Raw genomic sequence first — 26,761 nt, 5'->3', positions numbered from 1 at the left:
GTTGGCGTAACCACCAGGTGTGTCGGGGGAGCCCACCCTGAGTCACAGACACTCCTGACGCCCAAGAAAGCCCGAGGCTTCAGCAGCGGAGGCCGCGTCCCAGGAGCAGGACGGACTCTTTACCGCACAGGAGCCGCTGCGGGAATGCGCGGAGTGAGGGCGCAGGGACAGGATATGCTGGAAAAGGCGGGTTTTCTGGGAGGCGATGGTTGGGGGGCCCGTTGGAGGATGTCCTGCCGGTGTTTCTAGCTCCATCGCTGGCTGTGGGGCTGTGCCTGGGAGCTGGCTTTGCCCAGGGGGCGGCTTGCGTGTCTCAACCTAAAATTATCAAAAGGGGTCAGAATGTAATGGAAAGGGAGTTCATTCGAGGGCAAATGTTGAGGACTGCGGCCCAGGACACACTTCCAAGTTGCTTTGCAGAGCACTCTGGAGAACGAAAGACTCAAGTTTTTAAAGAAACAAAGAGCAAATCAGGAGAGGAGGCGATGGCAAAAGTTGTTGGTCAGGAATTCTCATTGCTTCACGGAAGTAACATTGGTGAGGGATTGGCTGTTGGTTGTTGAACTATAGAGCGGATGGCATTTTATGGCGACTTGTCGTCAGCTAGTCTAGCGCCCACACAGCGAGTGGCTTCTAGAACCCGCATAGCAAGTGGCTTCAAGAGGTAATGATTTAGCTCAAGGGGAAGTGAGACGTGACTTCTGTTACATTTTAAATGCCTTTCTGGGCCTGATAATTTAAAGGGGCTTGCATTCCTCAGATAAGAGAATTTTTTTCTTTCTCAAGTGCTGGTGGGAACAGAGTATTAGCAGAGAACCCGGAGCCCCTACTCCTCAGGATAACCACCCACCTCCTCTAAGAGCCCCGGGCCCACGCTCTGGGCCACAGACCTGGGGTGATTGGAGGGCTCCCACCATGTAGGGCTTTCAGTGCTAAAAGCAAGAGCGTCCTGGGCACAAGGGGACAGCAGCCTCCACTCTGTCCTGAGAAATGAAGGAACGATGCCACCCCCCATTCTGGAAAACACTTTCCCCAAGCTCTGGCCTCTCTGCTTCAAATACAGTTTGAGCTGGAATAAACTTCACCACTTCACGAAATAAAGGTTTTCCAGATACAAGATCAAAGCTAAAAGCCAAAAGAATATTAGGTTCCAGGGCCAAGGAACTCCTAAGCAACCCGCTAGATTGTTCTTTTATCTGCAAAGGCTGTGCCAGGAAAATCCCTTTTCTTTTACTGCAAAGCTGCCAGTCAGAACCGAGCTATGCAAACAGCAGCAAGAAGGAGCCGGCCAGATCTGTTTGTTAAAGAGCCTTGCTTGGGGGATGAGGAAACGGGCTCTGTTTCTCATAGCCGAAGAGTAGTCAGACAGCAGGTGCCTCAATATCTAAGCTCCAGGCTGCAGAGAAACGCTGAACATAAAATGACAGCTGACGACGGGGCCGGAGGGCACACTCTGGGGCCTGGGCTGGCTCTGAGAGTCTGCCAGTTTCCCACATGGGGAAGAATGCGTGCGGAAGAGGACAGTCATGAGAAAAAAAAGTCAGGGTGATTGGGCCTTCTGTGCACGAAACCAGGCCGGGGCGGGGGGCTCTGCGTGGCTCAGGAGACCTGGTGCCCAGTTGCTGGTCTCCCAACGCCCTCGGCAGAGGGCTCACATCCTTCGGCTGAGGTTTAAGGTCCAGGAAGGACGTTCCAGGTATTAAGTCCCAGACCCCAGGTTTTATGTGGGACTCCCCCGGCTCCTGTCTGCAGATGTCTCCAGCCTCTGCACCCCCAGCGGTGGGGAGTGAGGCCTCTTCCATCTCGAGCTTCTCTGGCATCTATGTCACTCTCACTCTTGGTAGTCCCGAGCCGCTGGCCTTGGCCTTGCCCTCTGTGGTTGCACTATAAAGCTGGATCCTTCTTTTTTTCTGCCAGCTACTTCAGATATTTAAACACAACTGAGTAGGGGAGGAAAAAAATCTCTTCCTCTGGCCATCTTAGGTTCTTCAGCTGGGGCCTTTGCCAGTTAGACTGGCCAAAGACGGACTGACGGGAGTAAAACAGACTGGTTCGTGAGCAAGTGCTTCGCTTACAGGCGGGAGCACCAGAGATGAGTCCCTCAAGGGGCGGCCGGACTTGGCTTTATATATCATTTTAGGCTAAAACAGAGGAAAAGGGGCTTGGGGTTTCTAGTGGGCAGGTGTTGGGCAGGTGAGCAGAAGTATGGTGGACGAGGCTTGTTAGTAGGTACCTTATGCAGGTTTAAGTCAGTGCCTTCTCCAGGGGTAGGAGCTGTGAAGAGCCCTCTTGCTCCAGGCGTGGGGAGGCGCCTCTTACACATGCAAGTTTCTTTTTCAAAAGGAAAACTGTGCGCTATGTGTCGGCTGCTGGGGCTCGGAAACGACCCCCCACAGTATGGCGGGTGCTGAATGCTTCGACCCGAAGGCCCAGGGCAGGGTCTCTCTGACCTTTCCTGGCCCTTCTTTCTCCTGGTCCCCTCTCCCCCGAGGCAGGCCACAGAAACTAGAACTCCTGTGCCCCAAAGCCAGCCATAAAACCTAAAAAACGGTAACCTTCCCGCCTTTCTGTCCCGGGGCTGGCCATAAAGACGTCCTCTGACCCGCCTTGTCTGACAGTAGGTCACGACACCCTCATTCCTCAGGGTCCCACCCTATACCCCCGAGGAGGGAATGCCGCACAGAGGCCGAGAAGAATCTGAGCAGACAGGCCCTGCGGGGCCTCCCCTCGGTCTATGACTCTTAGCTTTACCCTTTTGGTCCAGTTACGCGTCTACACGGCTGTCCCTTCACCATGGAACCTAGAATAAAAATGGACGGTTTTCCCTGAGCCTTTCGGTCTTTATTTCTGAAGTCTCCTATGTCACGTAAAACTTTGATTAATAAATCAGTTATTCTTTTCTCTTGTTGATTTGCCTTTTGCTGTAGGCATGCCAGCTGTGCCCTCAGGATGGTGAGGGGAGGTGTCACCCCCTCCCGCCCCCACCACAGAGCTTTGCCGGTGGCTGCTCGTTCTCTGTGGTCTTTAGCTCAAAATAACCCATATGCCAAAGAGGCATGTTTTGGGGTAGCACATTCTTGTATCCTTCAACACCCTTCTCTACGAGTCTTCTGTGTCCTCCAAGTTAACACACTCGGCTCTGCTGAAGGTTCCAGATGTAACAAGGTCCCTCACTGCCCCAGTCAGGACCAGCTACGTAATTTGGGGAGCCCGTTGTAAAACTAACACTAGCGCCCTTGTTCAAAAATGATATGAATTTTGAGATGGGAGAGCAGAGTGTTAAACCACTGCAGCGTTCCGGTCACTTCTTCCTGGGTATCCTCTGGTTTGTCAGTGTCCTGCATAGAGAATGGGGTCAGGCTTATTTGGGGAGGTTCAGAGCGGCCCTCAGACTGGCCGGACACCACTCCCTTGCCCAGTGTTGCAGCGCGTGGGCAGAGAGCTGAGCCACTGTCCTCCGGAGTGCGTTAGGGCGGGCAGATGCCAAGCCTCCTGGATCAGTACTGCGTGTGGGCTGGGGCTCTGCCCTCCGAGCCGGCTCCTCAGCCTGCGCTCCTGCTTGCTGAAGGCTGGAGTCACTGTTGGCAGAGGATGCTGGGCTGCTCAGGGCAGTAGACTGTCACCAGAACTCCTGTTCCCGATGGGCCCCCATTGCCCCATCCTTTGCACGAGCAAGTTCTTTCTGACCTTCTCTTTGCAAGAGTTGTCGGAACTGACGTTACCTGCCGGAGAGAGAGGTGGAAGTGGCCTGCCCGGTCTCCCCGAGAGAGGCAGAATGGGGACTCAGGGTCTGTTCAGAGCTCCTGCCACGTGCTCGGGAGACCAGACGCACCCCCAGAGCCACCAGTGCCCAGTACAGTTGGGAAGGAGGTGTGAGAGTCCGGGACATGCTCAGGTGGACCTGGAGGGAAGGGACAGAGACAGGAGACACCCGTTTGCAGCCATGGCCGTGAAGCTCTGCCAGGTCCTCAGAGGGCCTGGGCCCTTGGCCTCCCATGTGTGGTCATCTGGCCTTCCCGCCAGGTCCTTCTCTTCGCTCAGCCTCCCGCCTACTCTTCCTTCGCAGTCCCCAGGCCTGCGCTTCCCAGCTCAGAGCATGACCGCAGTCTCCCAGGTGGCTCCTGGTGCTCTCAGGAACACCCCAGCAGGTCATAGACCCAGGGTCTCAGAGACTCTGGAGACCTCCGGGACCCCCAAGCTCAGAGATGCCATCAGAGCCCCAGGGGTGATGCTGAGGTGCCTGGGAACAGCTTGGAGGTTGGGGATGGGGAAGGAGGGGCTCCAGCACCCAACCCACCCCTGCTTCGATCTCGGTGGCCCCAGTTTGGCATATCAGCCTGCGGGGGACGAGTGCATTGAAGAAAGGTTTCCACAGCTAAATGTAAGAGTTCGAGGCGGTCCAGCACATCACTGCACACATGAGAGGGGCTCAGAGGGCAAGGGGCCTGCCTGAGGCTCTTCCCTGGTGGCCGGGGCTGAAACTGACCAGGTCCCCAACCCCTTTGGTGAGGACTCTGCCGATGACCCCTGCAGCACTGCTGGGTGCCCTCCCCTTTGTGGAGGCCTGGGGGGGAGACTCACAGGGCTCCATTTGCAGCTTTGATCTGAGTCTGAGTGACGGGAGCCACGGGGGAGCCCTGCAGGTGGCTGGCCTGAGGGCCACCCAGTGCCACGGGGGCCCACGGACTGGCACTCAGCCCCAGTGGGGCCCAGGTATTCTCGTGCAGGGAGGCAGGCAGGTGTGCACAGGGCCCAGGGACCTGGGGGGACTGGCCAACCAGCATCACCTGAACAGACAGCTCCCCGAAGCTCTGGCCAAGCTTTGCCGAACAGGAACTCAGGCCCAAATGTCAACTTTTGCAAGAGAAATCAGAAATGCACATTTTAATGTAAGGTCCCTATATTTTAAAATGTTGACTCAATTTTTAAAAATGCGCTGGGTTCTTCCAGTAGGCCTCCAGCTGTGACCTCTGGGGTCAGTGCCGGGGTCACAGGAAAAGGATGTGGCTTGGGCAATGCTAGCAGGACCCGAGGGTCAGGGAAAGTCACCCTGAGCAAGGACAACTGGGAGGCACAGCCACTCATTTCTCTACCACCTCCTTCCCTTTCCTCTGCCACAGACGCCTTCCAGTGCCTTCCCCGTGCAGGAAGGGGGCTGCTGCGAGGACAGCCGGGCTGCACGTGGGCAGGAAGAACGTTTTCCAAGAGTGTTTGTGATGCTTCTTGTTTCAGAAAACCTCAAGACTATACAAAAGTGAGGAAATGTACGCATAACCTGGTCATATAGGTTTGTTTGTTGTGTGGCTGTCTGTTCCTGTTGTTATTGTTAGTATCTTTAAACAACATAACATTCTCTATGAGTTCCAGGTGATAAGCGAAAAATGCTTGTGGTGGCAAAAAGGATGCTGATAATATTGAGTGTAATTAGAACATGATAATCTAAAATGCAACTGAAATCTCCATTTCTGGCTTTAGAAAGCATTGATTTTTTTTCTTTTTGTTTATTATTTTTTTAGAGTCAGGGTCTCACTATGTTGCCCAGTCTGGATCTGGACTCCTGGGCTCCAGCCATCCTCCCACCCTGGCCTCCTGAGTAGCTGGGACCACAGGTGCACCATCACGCCAGGCAGAAAGTGTTAGGTTTAATGTGGCAGGATTCAAGTTCTTGGAACATGTTTTTTCCCCCATCTAACTTCATTTCCAGACTTTTTATCTTTGCTGCTTGAAAATGCCTGGTATGTAACAAGATATTTAACTTTTTATTCTTGCAGCAAAACACAAACCCTGAGAGGAAAACAACAGTGGCTTTTCTCAAAAGAAAGAAGCCAGAATTGTCATACGGAGCAAAGGTCAAATCGGATCATTTTTGTTTTTTCATGTGTAGTTTGTACCCTCAGCGCTAAGCGCAGGTTTGGTGGATAAACGAACGAACACAGGCCGGAACCCAGCCAGTTCCCCTTTCCTGGAGTTTCATACCGACCGGGTCGAGGGCCCTGGCCCTGCCTGTGCTGATCACGCACCTGGCTGAGCGGCAGCTCCAATCCCAGACCTTCCCCCGCTCGGCAGGGTGAGAGAGCTGCTCAGAGAGAGGGACACTCGACAGCACATTACAGTTCCGCATCGGTGCTGCCCACAGGGACAGCTGGGTGGTGACACCACAGATCCTGGCTGTAGGGTGAAGAAAACGGCTTCAACACCCGGCGCTTTCTTGTAAGAACAGCTTTACTGAGATATAAGTCACACACCAATTCAATGGTTTTTGGTACATTCACAAAGTTATGCAAACATCGCCACTATCCAATTCCAGAATATTTTCATCACCCCCAAAAGAAGCTCCATTTCCTTTACAGTCACCCCTCCCCCTCCCCCAGCCCTAGGCAGCCACCAACCTGCTTTCTGTCTCTGTGGATTTGCCTATTTTGGACACGTCACATAAATGGAATCAGATACTGGGCGGCCTTTTGGGTCTGGTTCCTTTCACTGGGCGTCGTGTTTCGAGGTTCACGCACGGTGTAGCAGGTGTCAGGGTCTCACTGCTGTTTACGGCTGAATAACGTTGTATATTGCAGATAGACCACACTTCGTTTCTCCATTGATTGGTTGGTGGACATCTGGGTTGTTTCCACCTCTTTGGTTGCTATGGATGCTGCTGCTGTGAACATCTGTGTACAAGTTTTTGTGCGGATGGATGTTTTTATTTGTCGAGAGCACACACCTGGGAGTGGCTCCCTGTGCTTCTCCGGGCCCTGGCCCAGCATCCCTGGGGGGGAATCAAGTGTCCTTCCCCCAAGAGCTCCCAGCTCCCTGGCACCAGGCACCACAGGACGGTCTCCATCCACCACCTGCCCCACACCAGCCTGCTTAAGCACAGTGACACTGAACAAGGTTTCCTTTTCAAATACAGGGGGTCCATTCACTAATGCGCTGTCCACGGAGCTCACTTGGTCATTCGTTGATCATGCATTTAGCAAGCGTCCAGGACAGCCTGCGGGAGGCGGCTGAGAGGAGGGCCGGCAGGCCCTGGAGAGGCTCTGGCTGTGCACACAGGGTGAGACCCTGGGCACACAGGCCAACCTGCCAGACACATGTGCCCCTTAGTGATCCCTCAGAGGCAGTGGCGGCCCCTGAGAGGATCGGCCCCCTGGAGCAGGGCCACGTGCCTCTGCCGTGCCGGGGAGGCAGCACCCAGCCCGTCACCGTTTCTGCCTCGTAAGAGTTTCACATCCACGATCGTACCCCTGCCTCCTGGGGGGTCGTTTCCGTTTTTCAGGAACAGAAACGGAGGCTTCACATAGCAGGCTGTGAAGAGATCAGGTGAGTTTATGGAGCAATAGGTGGAAAGGCCAAATCTCTAGGACAGTAAGCTGCCCAGTGCCACCTCTGAACAGCCGCAGTCCAAACCACTGTGGACCAAGGTTCAAGATGGAAATGGCCCGGAGATCGGGCCAGGAGGACCGGCTGCAAGTCCCCAGGCTGCCAGCAGACACCTCTGAAAGCAGCTCCGGCCTCGCTCCCACGCAGGGCCCCGTCCAGCCCCGGCTGTGCTCACAGGTGGCTCTGGAGAGGCGACTCCTGAGGTTTGGGCTGCGCACTGCAGTACAGATCACTCCTTGGGGCCACTGGCTCTGTGACGGGGGACGTTCTCTCAGAGCGGGAGGAGCTGGGGCTGGAGTGGGAATCGGGGACAGTGTCCTCAGCAGAGGTCGGCCACCGGGAGCAGCTCCAGGATGCTGGCAAACCACCAACTAGGCCACGGGTTTTCTCCAGGACAACGGCAGTGCCCTGTGTGCCTGCAGGGGACAACACCGGGGGCTCCCACTTTGTGGGCTCTGGGGACAGAAGACCGTGGTGACAGACGACTTGAAGCCAGTGACCCCAGTGAGGGCCTGGCAGTCAGCAGGGAGCCTGAGACCCGCCACTGGGTTTGACATTCATCAATTGCGTGCGAAGCACACTCAGGCCAGAGCGCGACTGCACCGCAGGGCAGCAGGAAACCCGCACCAGAACATTCCACCGAAAAGCGGTAACAAAACAACAGGGGCTCCGCAGATGAATGAATCTCCCTGGGCTCATGGGGAAGCGAAAGCACATTTTGTGGTCTCACCCCACGGTCGTTTTCTGTCTTGTTTTTGGTGGTTGTTTCTTGAATTCAGTTCTTTCGTTTTTGTCAACAGCCCCGGCTGCCTAAGTGCCTCGTCTCGCTGGGCTCTGGAAGCTGACGGAGCCCACATCCCAGGCGAGCCGGGGTTTCCGGTGACCTTGGCCTTGACTCATGCCCGGTCCTCTCAGAGGCATCCGCCACAAGCACCGTCGGTTCTGAAAGGTCCCGTTTGTGGAGTTCCAGGTAAAGCCTAAGTTGTCCCTCGTTTTCCTCCTGTGGGAGTCGCAGCGCCCAGGGCACGGCCGCACATTAGACCCCCAAGGAGCTTAAAAAAGGCAACGTGCAGCTCCCAGCCCAGAGATCCAGACTCAGCCGTCAGAGACCCTGCTGTCCGGAGACCCTGCACGAAGGCCCGGGCAAGAGCCCCTGTTTCGGGAAAGGCGTCTGCAGGCCGGCAGCAGATGCCAAGGGACCCGTGACTGGCAGGGAAGGGTCGTACCAGCCATGTGGCCCTGGCAGGGCCCTGAAGCTGTCCAGGCCTTGGGGTCCCATGTGTGAGTTGGGATAGCGCCTGCCTCTGTGTCGCCCAGGACTGTGAGGACATCAGATGAAGCAGAGGACGAGGCCCACTCAGGCCAACGAGCAAGAAATGGCCCGTCCATCAGGGCCCGCGTGGGACCTGGCCATGTGGGCCGGAAGACACCGGAAGTGCAGCGGCGGACTCTGTCCTCCACGGCTTCAGGACCAGACCCGGCCACGTGGCGCCGGGTTCAGGGGTCTGAAGGGGCAGGTGGGCGCACTCTCCCCAGGCCTCTGCAGCTGAGCAGCGCCAGGCCAGGTGGGGCACAGCAGGGACTGGGAAGGGTCTGCAGCTGTCAGTGGCATAGAGCCAGGTGGGACAAAAACAAGGCACTTCTCTCATCGGAAGTTATGCCCGAATGTGGAAAAAGAAGGTGGTTACAGTGTGGCTGCTGTCAACGGAGGTCCTGGGGCCCTTCCACCAGCATGAGAACCCAGGTCCACAGGAGATGCTGCTTCAGTCTCAGTTTCCTCATCTGCACAATGGGCATAGAGCTGCTTTGAGGGTTAAATGAGCTAAGCTGCAGGGGATGCTTGGCTTTTGCTGTTGTTATTATTACTACCACGTGCCAGGATGTTGATTGGTGCTTGGTAGGTGCAGCTGCATTTCTTCTTCACAACAGCAATCTCTGTTCTTAGGTGTTATTCTCGCGTCCTTCACAGATGAGGCCATGGAAGATCAGAGCAATTAAGTATTAATAACTCACTGCCCAAAGGGGCAGTGCCAGTAAGTGGAGACAGAGCCAGAATTTGAACTCACTTCTGCCTAACTCCAAAGACTGCTCCAGGTACGATGCCCGCTTTGATTCAGAATGAGCACCGTTGGAGCTGTTTGAAAACCGGGCAGGGAAGGACACCCCAGGCAGCTGGGAGAAGGGCTTGCAGAAGGGCTAGGGGCTGTCTGACGGGGGTGGCCCTGAGTCCCCCAGGGTGGAACACAGGGAGGGGAGGTGGGGAATCAGGAGCCCCAGAGCAGCAGGTCACGGGGGATGAAGGTCTGTGGCCTGAAAGGGAATCCACGTTCTTTGAGCACAGAGTATGTGCCAGGCTCTGGGCGGGGGCCTCAGTGCATTTGTTGGATCATGAATGGCCTGATAGTATCCTGGGGCCAGTCTGTGATGGAGGAGGTGACAGTCAGGCCTTGCCCGTCATGCAGGAGGGATTGCAGCAGACCAGGGGTGGGGAGGACCTGACCCCGGGCGGCTGGGGCATTCCAGGTGCTCCCTGCAGGGGGGAGGCCCAGCCTGGCCGGCCACTCAGGTGCTCCCCTGCCCAGGCACGGCCTCGGCACCCGCTTCGCGTCCCTCTGCTGGGCTGGCCTCTGCGTGGAAGCCCCCTCTGTCCCTCTGGAACTGCCTGTCCGGCACCAGCCTGCACCCAGTGGCCCATTCGCATTCTCCTTCCTCCACCAAGCAAACTCTGACCCCCGTCTAGAGGTGGTTTCTGCCCTCCCAATGTCTGCAGCTGTCTCAGCCTGTGTCAGGTGGTCTCCCACGCTGGCTGGGCTTAGATGGCAGGAGGGAGGAACATGAGGTGGCAGCCATGGGCTAGGGGCTCGGATCTTAGGGCCCAGATGTTGGGTCATACGGGGCAGCCATGGGGCCCGTTCTAGAGTCCCAAACCTACACTATAAACGGGGTGCAAGGGCTTCCTCCAGAACCCCAAGTGTCTCTCCCAAGTGTGTTAGTCCTGGATAGTGGCATCAAGCTTGGCTCCTGGCTCCTCTCAGAAACTCCGAAAACAACCCACACCCGCAGCTGCAGCAGGTTCACCCTGACCAACACAGTGCTTCTGCGGTAGAGTGGCTGGCAAGACCCTCCGGAAGACGGGGACTTGGGACCGGCCATCCTTCCTCTCAGGACTGCAGGCAGCGGGGACCCAGCTGGCATCAGAGATGGGAGCGTTCCGTGGCCCACGGCGGAGAGCAGGTGACTGCAGCGACAGCCAGTGCTCACCTGGATGCAGACCTGCGGCACCCGGGTCTGTCTGGCTGCTTGGCCGCGGGGTAAACCACCGTGAAGGGCATGACGTGAGGGGCAGCTGCCCCCAATTACAGGGGTGCATTTCAAGAAAGGAAACAACCGGCTTGACGCCCAACAGAACCAGAGAGCTTATCTTTAGAGCCTGCGGTGAACGCAACCTAAAACCACAGCAGAGTCTGATTTCATCACAGGGTGAGGTCATGGCCCCCACAGGGGTCTCACAGGACGGCCACGGCATCGAGCAGGAGTCTCGGGACTGTAATGGCAACTTCGGAAACGTTTGCCTTCCTCAGTTTCCCAAACCCCCAGAGCCCACCGAGCTTTTCCTCCCTCCTCTCTGATGAGGCTGGGGACACTGCAGGTTTATGCTGTGCAGCCCACCCCCTCACTGTCACCACTCAGGACAGAGAGGACCCCCTTATACCCCACACTGAAACTGCACCGGTGACAGTGGCTCCGCAGCTGTGAAGGGGCGTGTGACTGTCCACTCTAAGCTGGGACAGCCGCAGGGTCTGCTGCATTGAGACCAGGGAGGGGAGGGCATGTGCCTGCGATGGTCCCGCTTCAAGGGCTGACGAGAACCAGCTGGCCGCAGGGGCTTGGCAGTGGCCAGCCGATGACGGGACGCATCCCTGGGACCCTGACCAGCCAAAGCCTGGCTCTAGTCACAGCAAGGGGAGATGCCCAGAGGGACAGAGCAAAGCCACATGCGCATCACCAAGTGTGCGTCCTCCATGTGAGGAACAAACAGCTGCTTGGCTGAACGTCAGCTGTGGGAGACGCCGGGTGGCCGTGAACACGAGCGACCACGAGTGTGAGCTGCATCTGAAACCGAGCATGTGTCGGCCACGGAGCCACAGGCCGGTGTGCCTGGTGGCAGCTGGCCATCAGGGGAGGTGGCATCTGCGGCCTGACAAGGCCCTGCAGGCACGGGTGATCTGAAGGGGCAGGTGGCTTCCACTGCCATCGTGGCATGGCCACCTCTCACCTGCCCACTCCCACGTCCTGCGGCCACTTGTGTGAGCTCCATGGGGCTGCCGGCTCACAGTGCCACAAACCAGGTGGCTTAGGCAACACAAATGTGTTGTCTCACAGTCCTGGAAGGCCAGAAGTCCAGACTCCAGCGTCCCCGGGGCCAGGCCCCTCAGTCACTGCAGCCAGGCCTCGTCAGGCTTCCGGCGGGTGTGAGCCGTCCTGAGCCCCCTCGGCAGGCAGAGGTGTCACTGCAGCCTGTGCCTCTGCCTTCACTCGGCCTCCCCCCGTGTGTCTGGGTGTCTCCTCTCTTCTTATGGCACCAGTCATGTTGGATTTGTTGCTCACCCTACTCGAGGATGACCTCATCCCAGCTAATTACTTCTGTAACGACCTTCCTCCGAGTAAGAATTACGTTCTGACGTGCTGGGGGTCGAGGCTTCAACACATCAGCCCAGAACACCAGTGGCCCGAGGGGGAAACCTGTGCCCGGCGTAGGGACAGCATAGGGACGGCGTAGGGACGCCAGCACCTGCCGGAGTCGGCTCTGCAGACCCCGCGGGCTCAGCCCTGAAGGACCACAGGGAGGGGGACGTCCCTTCGGGGGTGCCCAGCAGCACGCCTGGCCGTCCTCACCGCAGTGAGGCTGGGTGACATCCAAACCTGTTCTCTGGCGGTCAGAAACCAGATAAGCTAGCCAGCACCCTGTAGTAAAGATCTTTCCTTTCAAACCGGCAAGATGAGACAGTGTTATTGCAACAAAGAACCCTGGTTAGCAGCATTCTTTTTGCAATTAGAAAAAATAATAAATATGCAGACAAAACTTCCAGGGGGGGGTGCAAGGAGGGAGGGGGACTTCGGTGGTGTCACAGTGTGGGGAGGAGGCGGGACTGGGAGGGCCGTGATCTGTGGGCTCCGCCTGGGGCACTGGGTCACCCGCTCCACCCGGACCCTCCACCTGGGGAGAGAGGAGGGAGGACACGCACAGGCTGCAGGGCGCTCGGTTCTCTGCCAGTCGGAGCCGTGGCGTCTCCGCTGGGACACGGGGCGGCGGAACCCCGTCTCACGCCGTTCCGGGGGAATCACCTCCAGGCAGGGCTTCGTGAGGAGCGGCACACACAGAAGTCCGGGCAGATCCGGGTTTTCTGGGGCCTGACGCTTGTTCAGTCCGGGAGCCCCACTTAGGTTAACAAAGAGACCACACAATTATGGGCACGAAATGGCTGGCTGCAGTGGTGCCCGGCACACCCGCCTCTGATGGGTCGGGGCCGTTCTGGAAGGTGGGGGCGGCATCTGGGGAGACCTCTGAGGAACCACGGCCTCGAAGCTGGAGACCAGTGGGAACTGAGGGGGAAGCTTCCAGAAAGGGGCCAGAGGAGGACGAGAGTGAGGTCAGTCCACGGACAGGATAGAGCCGGCCGGAGGGAGGAGAGAGCCAGGAAGGCCGATCTGCGAGGGAGGCAGCAGGGGTTGCAGGAGGAAGAGGCCGGCTGGGACTTCGAGTACAGTCAAGGGAGGAGGCCGGAGGTGCCGGGGCTGGCTCCCGCTGCACGGGCCGAGGAGGAGCTGAGCGAGGCCGGGCGCAGTGGGGGCTTCTCTGATTTCCCCCTGTGCCGCTGGGTCCCCGGGGGAGGCAAGAGCAGCACCTCCACACTCCGGGCAGCAAGGGCGGGAGAGAGGAATGGGGTCCCCCCGAGGGGGTGTGGGACCAGGGAGCCTGCGGGAAGGGAGGAGTCTGCCTCCAGAGATAATGAGGGGACCAAGATGGGGGGAAAGGAAGAGGAAGAGAGGAGGGGGGGGAGAGAGAGAGAGAGAGAGAGAGAGAGACAGGGCAATGACAGCAATGATGGGGGGGAGATGGAGTGGGGGTGGGGGAGAGAGCTGGGGAGAGCCAGACCCCGTCCCAGCCAGGCCGTCCTGTGCATCCCCCCCAATCTGTAAGGACCTAGCGTGGCCTGTGCGTCGTACTGGGGACCATCGTGCATCTTTCTAAAGTGCAGTGTCCCCTCAGGGCCAGCTCCCAGGCTGTGGCCGGGAGAGCCCAGGACCAGCTCCGGGTGGCCGCGAAGGCTGAGCATGGCACGGTGGGCTCCCCAGTGGCAGCCCCGGCCAAAGCAGGGACATCTGTCCCTTCTAGATACAAAGGCCTGTCCACTCACTAAGCCGAGGTTGGAGGGCATTCTCTCACCGGAGGAGGTTTTTCTAATTCCCAGAGACACGGTGGCCCTGCCTCAGCCCGGCATTCGGGGTCCTCTGTGACCTGTCCCTACCGTCCTGCTGCCCTGACTCCTCTTCCTCCGCCGACTCCAGCCAAAGACCACGATTCCCCAGTGAAGGCCCTTTGTCCTGCCTCCCCCAGGGAGAGGCCACCATTGGGGGCCCCCGGGGTAGCCAGGCCCACCGACGCCTCTGGAGAGGGTGTGGGGAGACTCAGAGAGGACGAGAGGTAGCTGGGGAAGGGGCACCTCTCACAGCGGAGGGTGGACGAGAAGTAGACGGGGACCAGGGAGGCAAGGGGCTGTTCCGATTAAGGGGAGATGAGTGGTCGCCCCAGAGCGACCGGGCTGGTGAATCTGTGTTCTGCACCCAAAGGCTCGATTCAGTCTCTCAGTGACTCTCAGTGACAGAGCAGCCCGAGTCCTTGTGGTCCCGGCAGGGGAATCCCTGGAACCACAGCCCAACCCTCCCGCCATGCAGGTGGGGAGGCCGAGGCCCGGAGCTGGGCCCCTCGTTCCTGGCCTAACTGCTGTCCCTGGGCACTGTCCGTGCCCCAGCCCCCTGGTTTCCAGGCTGCCCAGCAAAGTCACCTGTACCCTCCCCTACAGGCTCTGCCCCAGGGGACCCGTGGGAAGAATAAAGGAGAAACCCCCACCCAGGGGAGAGGGCTGAGCAGAGGCCTTGAGAGGGGTGCTCCAGCAAGGTGGGACAATCGGTCTGCAGAAATGGAGAAATCGCTCTCTGCAACGTTCCACCGGCCAAAGGGCTGACTTAAAACGTCAGCTGGTGCGTAGGCAGCTCAGCCGAGCACAGGGCTCTCCGAACCCGCAGCCCCCACGCTCTCCCCGCTGGTGACCTCCCCTGACCTGAGGCACCGTCTTCGTTTTCCAGCTGGCACAAGGTGCGGTTGAGTTCCCAGGGGTTTGTCTCACACTGAAAGCCAGCCCAGGGCAAGACGTGCAGGTCTCCGCCCCCCTGCCCCACCACCTTGGCACTGACACCCGAACACCCGGGTGTTTGTAATTTGCACCGATTCCTGTGACTACAAAAGTAATCCATGCTCATGAGAAACTTGGAGAGTTAAAAAAGTAGGATGAAGAAGATGAAAATCACTCATAATCCCATATCTAAGCAATCAGGGTAGGTGCTCTGTGGTCTATCATCTTCTAGATTCTTTGCAGTATATAAAAGCAACTTTTTAAAACAGTCATACCTGGGGCCACTCCACCCACTGTTTTGTATCCTAGGTTGGTTGGTTTTTGGAAACTGAATATAATATTTTCTAAATTCTCCCACATTAATAAACATTATTGAAAAGCAAAACTAGTAATTCACTTTTTTTAAGCCTAAATATCCCATTAACCCACCTGGCAACCTGTCGCACGGGGCAGTGGGGCAGAGATGGCCTGTTTTCCCCCAATATTCCTCCCCCTTCCCCCTTAGCAAGGACCCCAGGTTTATCTGGACACGTGGCTGCTGGAATCAAAGACTGCATTCCTCAGAATTCCTTGTGCCAGGTGGGGCCAAGTGACAAATTCTGTCCAAAGGTCTGTAAGACAAAGTGCTCTGTGTAACTTCCAGAAGTATCCTTTAGAGAGAGGCCCAGTGTACTCCTCACTCCTTTCTGCTGGCTGGAAACAGGAAAGGTGGCTGGAGCTTGGCAGCCGTAGCAGGCCACGAGGTGAAAGCTTCCTGCTGGGGGTGGCAGAGCAGCAGGAGAGAAGGGGACTGGGTCCCTGCTGGTTGTGAAACCATCCTAGTGGCCCTGGACCATTTACCTATAGTCTTTTATGTGAAAGAGAAATAAATTTTTATCTTGTTAAAAAAAAAGTGTTACAACAGAACTTGTAGAGCCCTAGGCTCTCTCTACAGATAGCTCCCTGCTATTAGGGAAGGTTATTAACATATATTGAGTGTCTACCACTTGCCAGCATGCTATATACCTTCTTTAATCAAATTTAATGTAATTTAGCTTAATTTAATTTCCCCAACAACCTCACGGTGTTACTATCATTATCCCCATTCTACAGATGAAAACACCAAGGCTCAGAGAGGCGGAGGAACTTGTCTAAGTCACACTAGTAGCAAATGACAGCCTGACTCCCCCTGCCCAGCCCTCCTGGGCGCGTTCGACTGTCGCGTCTGAAGAGAGGAGCACCCACCTGAGGAAATCAAGTCACCAAAGGTGGCTTCTTGTTCCTACCCTCCTCACGTTTGAGATGAAGTCCCAGAAACCGAGTCTTTTCCCAGGGATTTGAAGGAAAACTTCAATCATCTTTTAATATCAGTAAATTATTTTCTTTTTCTACTTAAGGAAAAAAAAGCCCATCGTCAGCTATAATAAATCCAACCCAATTACGCTGATTATAGTGATTACTGTTCATCCAGCCTAATTGGCTTCACTCGGCATTTTCATTAAGAACCTGTATCTTCAAAGGTTTACACTCAGACACATTTTTACTTGGAGCTGAAATTTGGCTGTAACGGCCAAATCGGGAAGCCCGGCGCCAGCGAGCTGCGGCAGAGGGAAGGGAGCCCAGCGCCCGAGCAGCCTCTGAGCCGCGGGCCTGTTGGACACCTGGTCACTGCTACGCAACTGTCTCCACGCGGACTTGCGTCTTGTTGGGACAGGCCCCGGGCGTGTCGGGTGGCGGCATGGCCACGGCATGGCCACGGCCTGGCCGGAGCCTGGCGCTAGCCGGCGGTTCTGCCAGCCCACCTTGCCGCGGGGTGTCTGTCTCTCACACGCAGAGACACAAGCACAGGTAGGCTGTGGGGTAGCCCAGGGATCGTGAACCCTGGCTCCGTACACTCACCAGCTGGGGCAACGCCCTGGGCTCCTCTGGGCCTCAGTCTGCTCATCTGTAAAACGGGGTAACAATGCCCACCTGGCAGGGCTGTGGTTTGGTCTCAGTCGGGCTGTGCACGCGAGGAGGCTGCGTGGTGCTGGCAGTAGGTTCCCAGGGAACCGGCCAAAAACAATGACTCTGGAGCTTCCGGGGCCCTTGGTGACCACCTGGTCCTGCACCGTCGTTGAATAGACCCCAAGTCTGGGCATCTGAGGGGGGAGTGATTCATCTTATATGAGTTCATGAGGATGGACCCACCATGGTGGGACTGGTGTCCTTAGAAGAAGAGGAAGAGAGACCAGAGCTCGCTCTCTCCCTGCCAGGTGAGGACGGTGGGAAGGCGGCCTTCTGCAAGCCAGGAAGCGGGCCCTCCCCAGAAACTGAATCTGCCACACGTATGTCTTTGGCTTCCAGCCTCCAGAATGGTGAGAAATAAGTATCTGTTGCGGAAGCCACCCAGTCTGTGGTACTTTGTTACAGCAGCCCAAGCAGACTGATGCACAGGTGAAAAACCCAAATCACAGCTGCAGGGAATTCTCCTGGTGAGAGCTGGTGGCCCTGAGTGAAGCTCACCAGCTTTAGGTGAGCCTGGGAGCTGTGCCCACAGCGAGTGCCCGGGTTCTTGCCCCAGCCAGCAACTGCCTAGGGCTGCTGCAGAGAAGAGTGTCAGTGCCCTGGGATTAGGGAGGTCACCGCAGCCAGGGACCTTTCAAGGCTTCTGTGCCCTTCTCTGCTGCTGCCACACAGGCTGCCAGCTCTCCTCCGGTGTCCCCACTGACCGACACCTCCCTGTGCAGCGCAGCGCTGAACAGGAGCAAAAGCCTCCTGCGTTTATCTGGGGTCTTACCCTCTGCCCTACTCCTGTCTGCTGAAGGAGTCACAGCTCTTTTCTATTTTGAAGACAAAAAAGCACACTATGGAGAATTTGCAAATTACAGAGTGTTACAAAAATATTAAAATCACTTACAGTCACACAGTTCAGAATTAATTGTGGTTAACATTTTGTTGTGCTTCTTCCCATTTTACTCCCAGTATTTTCCTGTGGGCATTTTCCCGAAAATTCCATCATGTTGTGTATGCAGTTGTGTACTCCATCCTTATTTATTTACGTATTCAAGTATTTATTTACCTATATGTTTATCGTAACATTGTATCATGAGCATTTTCACCTTGTGAATATTCTTCCATTTGTGGATTTAGATTTTTCACTCCTTCATTTATTCAGCAAATGTGTGTTCAGAGCCTGCTATGTACGCAGCAGGCACTGATAATACAGCAATAAGAAAAACAGACATAGTTCCAGCCCTTGTGCAGGTTTCGATTTGACGGGAAAGCTTGGTAGTAAATACGTAATTTCAAGAGTCAAGTGCTGTGAAGGGGAAGGGCAGGTCCTCCAGAGGCAAGTGACAGGACTGCCCGGCCAGGAGGTTCTGCAAGGGGCTGATGCCAGATCGGAAGACTTTGTAGGAGCATCTAAATCAGGCTGTGCTGGGGGTAACATTTTAGGCAGAGGAGTGGCACGTGCCAAGGCCCTAGGTCTGGCAGTGCACATAAGAGAAAGGGAAAGAAAACTTGTGGTTAGCATAGGAAAAGCCTGCTCCTTCTTCCCTAGAATAGCGCTGCGGGGATGGATTTCTGCTGTCCACACCCCCAACTCACTCCTCGCCCCAGGAAAGCTCTGTCTGTCATTCACCAGCCTTCTAGAACTGAAGGCCAGTGATGTTTTGCCGATGTTGGGAATAGGGAAAGGGTGGGGCGCTGTCATGCATTTGCCCAGGGGGCTCCCAAATTCAGTTCTGAGAGCGCAGGCCCAGCTATAAATCCTGCAAAGGACAAGCCCGGTGCTTTATCTGCTGACGAGGGTAAGACAGCCACCGCCTGTTAGACCACACCTTTAAAGTGGGGCAGGTGTGCCCTCTTGGACGCTTGCCCTATCTGATGCGTCCACCAAGAGAGAAAATGCTGTGGGTGTGATTTTCTGAAGGGATTGTGATTAGCGAGGAAGCTCCTCTGAGCCCAGTATCACTGTCTACACCTCCTTCTGGCACCAAAAGAGGAAGCCCTGGTGGGTTTCCTCCCCCAGACATCTGGCCTGGAACCACACGCTTTCTCTACCGTGCCCATACCTGGCCTCCCACGACTTAATCTGCATCCAGTGGAACGTTTTTTAAGGGCAGTTTTCTCTCCCAGGCAGCGTGTGTGTGTGTGTGTGTGTGTGTGTGTGTGTGTGTGTTTTATGTCAGGAAAACTGTCCTCCAGCTGGGAAGCCCACGTTCTGGCGGCTCCCAACACGGTGGGCTCTCAGCTAAGTGGGTTGACGTCATGCAGCTTCACTGCAGAGTGGGCAGTGGGCACAGCCAGCTCCCAGCGTGAGTGCCTGGGTTGCCTACCACCGCCAGTCTCCGCTTCTACCTTTCTAGCACAATTCCAGCTAGGTCCAGAGTGGGAATGGGCTTGGTCTGGGGGAGCACTGTGATTGGTCTGAGCCAGTCATGACAATCCGATTCCATTTTGCCAGGCTCTCATTTTGTCAGCGTTGCCTGGAGCCAGAGTAGTCACTTGGCCAGTTCTTGGACAATGAGACACGTGGGAGGGTTGGGGGGGTCTGCTGGGGGGCTTCTGGAGAAGCTGGCCTTCTGGGTAAAAGAGACAGATGCGACTGCTGCTATCTCTTTCCTTTTCTCCCTGCCTTAAATATAGACATGAGCATGGTGGCTCGAGTCTGTAGTTCCAGCACTTTGGGAGGCAGGAGAATCACTTCAGGCCAGGAGTTTGAGACCAGCCTGAGCAATATAGCCAGACTCCATCTCTACAAAAAATTAAAAAATTAGCTGGGCAGAGTGGCATGCAGCTGAAGTCCCAGTTAGGAGGCTGAAGTGGGAGGATCACTTGAGCCCAGGAATTTGAGGCTGCGGTGAGCTATGTTTGTGCTACTATACTCCAGTCTGGGTGACAGAATGAGACTCTGTTTCAAAAAAAAAAAGAAAGAAAAGAAAAGAAAGACACGGACATGATGTCTAGAGTTATGAGGTGACAAGCATGAGGAAAAGTCAGCATATCAGAGGGGAAATACAGAAAGGCCTGGACCCCTCCCCTCCCCAGCTCATTCTTGAGCAGATGACCCAGCACCACCAACTGTCCACCTCTAGACTTCTTGTTACGTAAGAAAAATAAGCTTCTATTTGTCAAGTTTCTAATACCTGCAGTTGAAAACATTCCCAACAGATTGATCTTGTACACCTAAAACCCCTAAAATTCTCTAAAGTTGCTTTTGTGGTTTTTATAGTTCCAGGGTGTTTAATCTGAGCAAGTACCACCCATATGTGATGTAGTAAAAAGAATGTCATATGTTTTATTTCAAGGAGCCATGTCTCCTTCCCATAATTTTCCAAGATCTGGTACACAACCAGTAGATTCATCATTGTGCTTACAAGAAGAAAATTAACCTATCAGAATTCAAAGCCCAGAACCCAGGTAAGGCTGGGAGTCTAGCAGATCTTCAGCCCATTATGCTAGAACTCCAAAGACTTACACATCCAGGGTTAGTGTGGCCCAGAAGCAAATCTTATCATCCCCCCCACCACCCTTAGAGGCTATAAGGAAAAGTTTCTTGGTCCAGAGGAGATCAGGAGAAAAGCTCATTTCCAGGAAGTTTTAACCACACACTGAACCTTGTACAGACTGGTACTCAAATTTACATCTCCCGAGTGGTCCGAAAATCTTCAAGAAGCAAGTTCAGATTACAGTGATCCTAGAGTAGAAGTGTCCCTAAGGTATATGGAAAAAGCAAGTGCAAATCCTTTCTAGTAGAAGTCACATTCATCTTAGGCCTCAAAAACTCCCCACCAAGTAATATTTCAAGAACAGTAAGCAGCAGTCAGTGAAAAATAAATAAGCAGACAAGAAAATAAGGCAAAAAGAGCAAGAATAAGTAGAAAAAACAGACAGTTAAGGTGACCCTCAAATACTTCATATAATGAAATAATGGGACACAAATGATAAAATGGCTACGTTAAAAATATATAAGCTCAAAAATATCTGTAGGGAACAGAGAACTATAAAATACTATTCTGGCAGGGTTTTTTCCTTTAAAAATATCAAATAAATATTTCTTATAGAAATGAAAAATACAATAATTGCAATTTTAAATGCAATAAATGGGTTTAATAGGTGAATAGATATAGACAAAGAGAGAATCGGTGAACTGGAAGATGGAACAGAAGAAATTATCCAAACGACAGAACAGAAAAACAGAAAGATGAAAATCATGAAAAAGAGGTTCAAGGACAGGAAGGCTAGAGTGAGAAAGTCTGAATACATTTAGTTGGTGTTCAAGAAGAAGAAGTAAGAAAAAGGGCAAGGGTATTATTTGAAGAGATAATGTCTGAGAATTTTTCAGAACTGATGAAAGATGCCCATCCATAGATTTAAGAGCCCCAACAAATGCCAAGGACAAAAAATAAAAAATGAAAGGGATGTTCAGAGTCTGAATGGCCATCACAAACTTGTCTCTTACTGGAAGGGTGGCCCAACAATGTGTCCAAGGGGCTAATGTTACTTGGCCAATCCTGGGACATGGAGCTTCTGTCAGGGATGAGCAAAGCAAGTGAAAATGCAGTAGCTGGCTCTGTGAAGCTCACTCATTTTGTCCTGGCCTAGGTCTGTTGAGCACCATAATCAGAATGACAGCAGAAGTACCAGTACATTTTGATCCTCCTTCTGCTTATTATTTATAGCACAAGAGGGATGGAAGCAATGATAGAAACCCCACTCTTCCATGATTAGATTATTTTTAAGAAGTCTGCCATAAATCCATTGTTTCCTCCCACCCCATTCTGTAATTTAATCTCCATGTCTACCTTTGAATCACCATGCACATAGGATTTGATAGGAAATACTGTGGAACTCTTGTCTAGCAGAAAAATTTATTGAGAAAAGTTCGGTATTATAAATTATTTGAAGATCAATGCTTAGCTTTGATGTAGTCTTTCTCATTTTAAGATGAAGGAACTGAGGTCAGAGAAGGTAAGGAACACAGAGGAAGTCTATAGCAAGGCTGGGCCTAGGTGGGGACCTCCTGGTTCCAGGTCAAGGCTTGATCCACTATTCAGCCACTCACTTCTTAGAGAACAAGGAGGCAGTTTATTTCATTCTCAAGGGATGGCATTTCAACAATGGTTTGTCATATCACATATTAGGGTGTGTAAAAAAGAAAATTCTCTACGGCTTCCCAGGGGTGACATAGAAATACAGATACAGACACCCCAACAGATAAAAACAGCCTCGGTTACATAACCGTGACAGCAAATGGTGAATCATTGCCGCGTAATGGGAAAATTTAGATTGGTCACTAGTAAAAGTAAAAGGATCACTATGGTGAGTCATTGGGCCCACCCTCCTGTGGAGTCTCTGAAACGCAGACACCTACCAGTTGATTCAGAGTCTGGGCTTTGTCTTCCCTTCTTCCACAGTGACATCTTGATATTTCACAATGGAGCTTCACAGGTGATGTAAATTTTCCAAGACAGCTGGGCCAAAGCCCCACGCTCTGTCTCTGGACTGGTTTTTGGTTTTGGTTTTTATTTCAGAATATTATGTGGTACAAACATTTTGGTTACATGAATTACTTTTGTACAGTTTGAGTCAAAGGTATGAATGTGTCCATCACCCAGATAGTGTACATTGTGCCCATTAGTGTGATTTTACCTATTCCTTCCTTTCGCCTCCCACCTGCTTGATGTTCATTGAATTTACTACCGTATGTGCACGTGAGTGTTGATCATTTAGTTTCAATTTAATAGTGAGTACATGTGGTGTTTGTTTTTCCATTCTTGTGATACTTCACTTAGGAGGATGGTCTCCAGTTCCATCCAGATTGTTAAAAAGGTATTAGTTCACCAATTTTTTTGTTATGGCTGAGAAGTACTCCATAGTACATATACCACATTTTGTTAATCTAATCATATGTTGATAGGCGCTTGGGTTGTTTCTATATCTTTGCAATTGTGAATTGTGCTGCTACAAAAATTTGAGTGCAAGTTTCTCTTTTTTTTTTAATAAAATGTCATCTTTTCCTTTGGGTAAATACCCAGTAGTGGGATTTCTGGATTGAATAGTAGGTCTACTTTTAGTTCTTTGAGTTGTCTCCATAGAGGTTGAACTAGTTTACAGTCTCACCAACAGTGTATAAACGTTCCTTTCTCTCTGCATCCATGCCAGCATCTGTTGTTTTGGGACTTTTTGATAAAACCCATTCTCACTGGAGAAGGTGATATCTAATCACAATTAGGTGATATCTAATTGTGGTCTTGATTTGCATTTCACTGACGATTAGAGATGTTGAGCATTTTTTCATGTTTTTTGGCCGTTAGTCTATCTTCTTTTGAAAAGCTTCTGTTCATATATTTTGCCCACTTTTTAATGGGGTTGTTTGAGGTTTTTGCTGACTTGCTTGAGTTCTTTGTAGATTCTGGTTATTAGCCCTTTATCAGACGTATAGCGTGCAAATATTTTCTCCCATTCTGTAGGTTGTCTATTTGCTGTATTGATTGTTTCCTTGGCTACACAGAAGCTTTTTAATTTAATCAGGTCCCATTTATTTATTTTTGTTGCTGCTATAATTGCCTTTGGAGTCTTCTTCATAAATTCTTTGCCTAGGCTGATATCTGTAAGAGTTTTTTCAACATTTTCTTCTAGTATTCTTATAGTCTCATGCCTCAGGTTTAAGTCTGTTATCCATCATGAATTAATTTTTGTGAGAGGTGAGAGGTGTGGATCCTGTTTCAGTCTTCTACATGTGGCTGTCCAATTTTTCCAGCACCATTTATTGAATAGGAATTCTTTTCCCCATTGTATGCTTTTGTCCACTTTGTCAAAGATCAGATGGCAATATGAGGATGGTTTTACATCTGGGTTCTCGGTCCCGCTTCATTGATCTATGTCTCTCCTTGTGCCAGTACCATGCTGCTTTGGTTACTATAGCCTTGTAGTATAGCTTGAAGTCTGATAAAGTGATGCCTCCAGATTTGTTTTGTTTTGTTTTGTTTGATTTGTTTGTTTTGTTCAGGCTATTCTGGTTCCATACAAAGAGCAGAATTATTTTTTCTAGATCTGCAAAAAATGATGTTATTTTAATGTGGATTTCATTGGATCTGTAAATCACTTTGGGTAGTATAGACACTTTGACAATGTTGATTCTGCCAATCCATGAGCATGATATGTTTTTCCACTTGTTTACATCCTCTACGATTTTATTTCTCAATGTTTCATAGTTCTCCCTGTAAAGGTCTTTCCCCTCTTTTGTTAAATATAGTCCTAGGTATTTTATTTTCTTTGTTACTATTGTGAAAGGTATTGAGTCTTTGATTTGAGTCTCAGCTTGAATATTGTTGGCATATAGGTATGCTACTGATCTGTATACATTGATTTTGTAGTCTGAGACTTTGCTGAATTTATTTATCAATTCTAGGAGTCTCTTGGCAGAATCTTTGGGGCTTTCTAGATGTAAGATCTTTTTATCAGCAAAGAGTGACAATTTGACTTCTTTCCCCATTTGGATACCCTTAATTTTCTTCTGTTGCCTGATTGCTCTGGCTAGGACTTCCAACACTATGTTGAACAGAAGTGGTAACAGTGGGCAACCTTGTCTGGTCCCAGTTCTAAGCAAGACTGCTTTCGATTTTTCCCCATTCAGTATGATGTTGGCTGTGGGTTTGTCATATATGGCTTTTATAATATTGAGATATGTTCCATCTATGCCTATTTTGTCAAGAGTTCTTATCAACAAAAACTCTTTTGTTAAGAGTTCTTATCAAAATCTGAATTTTGTCAAATTCTTTTTCTGCATCTATTGATAGGACCCTATGGTCTTCGTTTTTGCTTCTATTTATGTGGTGAATCACATTTATAGATTTGCATATGTTGAACCATCCTTGCATCTCTGGGATGAAGCCCACTCGATCATGGTATATTATTTTTTTGATCTGCAGGTGAATTCAGTTTGCTAGTATTCTATTGAGAATTTTTGCATCTATTAATATACTCATAAGGGATATTGGTCTGTAGTTTTCTTTTTTTATTGTTGTGTCTATTCCTAGCTTTGGTATCAAGGTGATATTAGCTTTGTACAATCAGTTGGGGAGGATTTATTCCTTCTCTATGTTATGAAACAATTTCTGCAGTATAGATACCAGTTCTTCTTTGTAGGCCTGGTAAAATTCAGCTATGAAATCATCTGGTCTGGGACTTTTTTTTTTGTTGAGAGATTTTTTTTATTGCTGCTTTTGCTTTTTTTATTGCAATTTTGTTACTTGATATTGGTCTTTTCAGCAGTTTTATTCCTTTCTCATTGAGTCTAGGGAGGTTGTGTGTTTACAAAAATTCATCCATTTCCTCAACGTTTTCACAGACTGTTTTAATGGGTGGGCTCTGCATCTGCACCCAAAGGAGATGACAGCTTAAAATGTAAAGATAACTCATTTTATTGAGTGTGATGTGTGTTCCAAAAAGACACTTGGACTCTTGAGATTCTTATACTTATTGATCTTCACAACAACTCTTTGAGATTAGCATTGTCCTCGTTTCACAGATGCAAGGGACTAAGGCTAAGTATTAAGAACTTGCCAGAGTCTTAACAGTTAGTGGGAAATGACAGAGGCAGGATTCAGTCCAGGCAAATCCATTGGAAGGCCCACCCTCCTTCCACACACGTAGGAGGCCTCCCCCAACCTCTTGACTGCCCTGGCGACACAAGAGAAAGGCAGAACCCCAGGTGGTGCTTGTCAGGTGAAAGAGGAGAGAGCACATGGAGAAGGGTCTTCACATCTGCTGAGTGGCTACTGTCCTCGGGCTTGAAATGCCTGTGCAGTAGGTGTGGGTTTCCCCTGGTAGCAGATTGGAGGAGTTGAAGAAAACCAAGCACAGTGTTTGGAAGAGAACTTTTTGTTCAGTGGGGAGCAAGGCTTAAATCTCTCTGCTACTCCTATGGCAGACCATTTTACATTGGCCACCCAAGACCATGCGGAAAGTTCTGGATGAAAAGCAACCTTCTGTTCAACATTGATGTGGAGCATTTTGGGGGCGGTCTCTTGGCAATCCTCTGCTCTGGCTTATACCGTGTAGTGGAAACTCACCCAGAATAATATTTTTCAAAGCAGCTTGTTCACTTGGCGGGGTGGGTAGGGAGGATGACCTCTTCCTCAGGAAGTTCCAGCTGAGCCACATGAAAACACACTATTCTGGAGATCTGAAGAGTAATCCGCTGATTGATATATGTTACCAGTATGACCCTTTTCTCAGCCACATCTCTTTTTAATATTCAAGTAAGTCACTGAGCAAGCATGCATATGTCCAATTGCCCAAGAGCCTCAGGGACTCAATCCAAAAGGCCAGACCCTCCGCATCCACGTATAAAGAAGGAGAGAAACTCGCCCCCTGTCTCCTTCTACAGGTTCATCACAGCCTTGAATGTTGGATGTTGCCAACCACAGGAGGTGGCACCTAGCCCAGTGCTCTTGCCAGCCACCGTCGCGATGGTGCCCAAGCTGGCCTGGCAGTGGTTCCTCAGGGTGCCAGAAAGGAGGAGGGGCCTCTGCCTATCCCCACTCATCTGTGACTGCCCTTCAAGTCTCTGCAACACAAGCACAACAGCTCGAGGGGGACAAGCCCCTCCCTTAACACCGTAGTAGAGCAAGGGTGCTCTGTGCCAATGCTCACCTGGGCTCCCCACATTCCAGCCCTTTGCACCCTTTGCGCTGGGAGCTGCCAGGTCAACAGCGAGGGCCAGTGTGAACCCCGTGAAGAGCAAAGCCGGCTCTCCCCTCCCAGCCACGCCAGCACGAGGCCCCTCCCACATGGCTTTGGCCCGCACCCACCCTTAGAGAGGCTCTGCTGACATCGACACTCACCTGCCTCACGTGGTATATTTACAAAAAGCAATTCCAGAGGGCCTGGAGGTCTAAGTGTGGAAAGTGAAATGACAAAGACTTCAGAAGAAAAAAGAAAAGAACATCTTCATAATTTGAGGATCAGCAAAAGTTTCTTAAACAGAACGCGAAACACAT

This window comes from Lemur catta, chromosome 4 (genome assembly GCF_020740605.2).
Source record: "Lemur catta isolate mLemCat1 chromosome 4, mLemCat1.pri, whole genome shotgun sequence".
NCBI classification, from domain to species: domain Eukaryota; kingdom Metazoa; phylum Chordata; class Mammalia; order Primates; family Lemuridae; genus Lemur; species Lemur catta.
The sequence above is the reverse complement of the archived record's forward strand: the minus strand, read 5'-3'. Positions refer to the sequence as shown.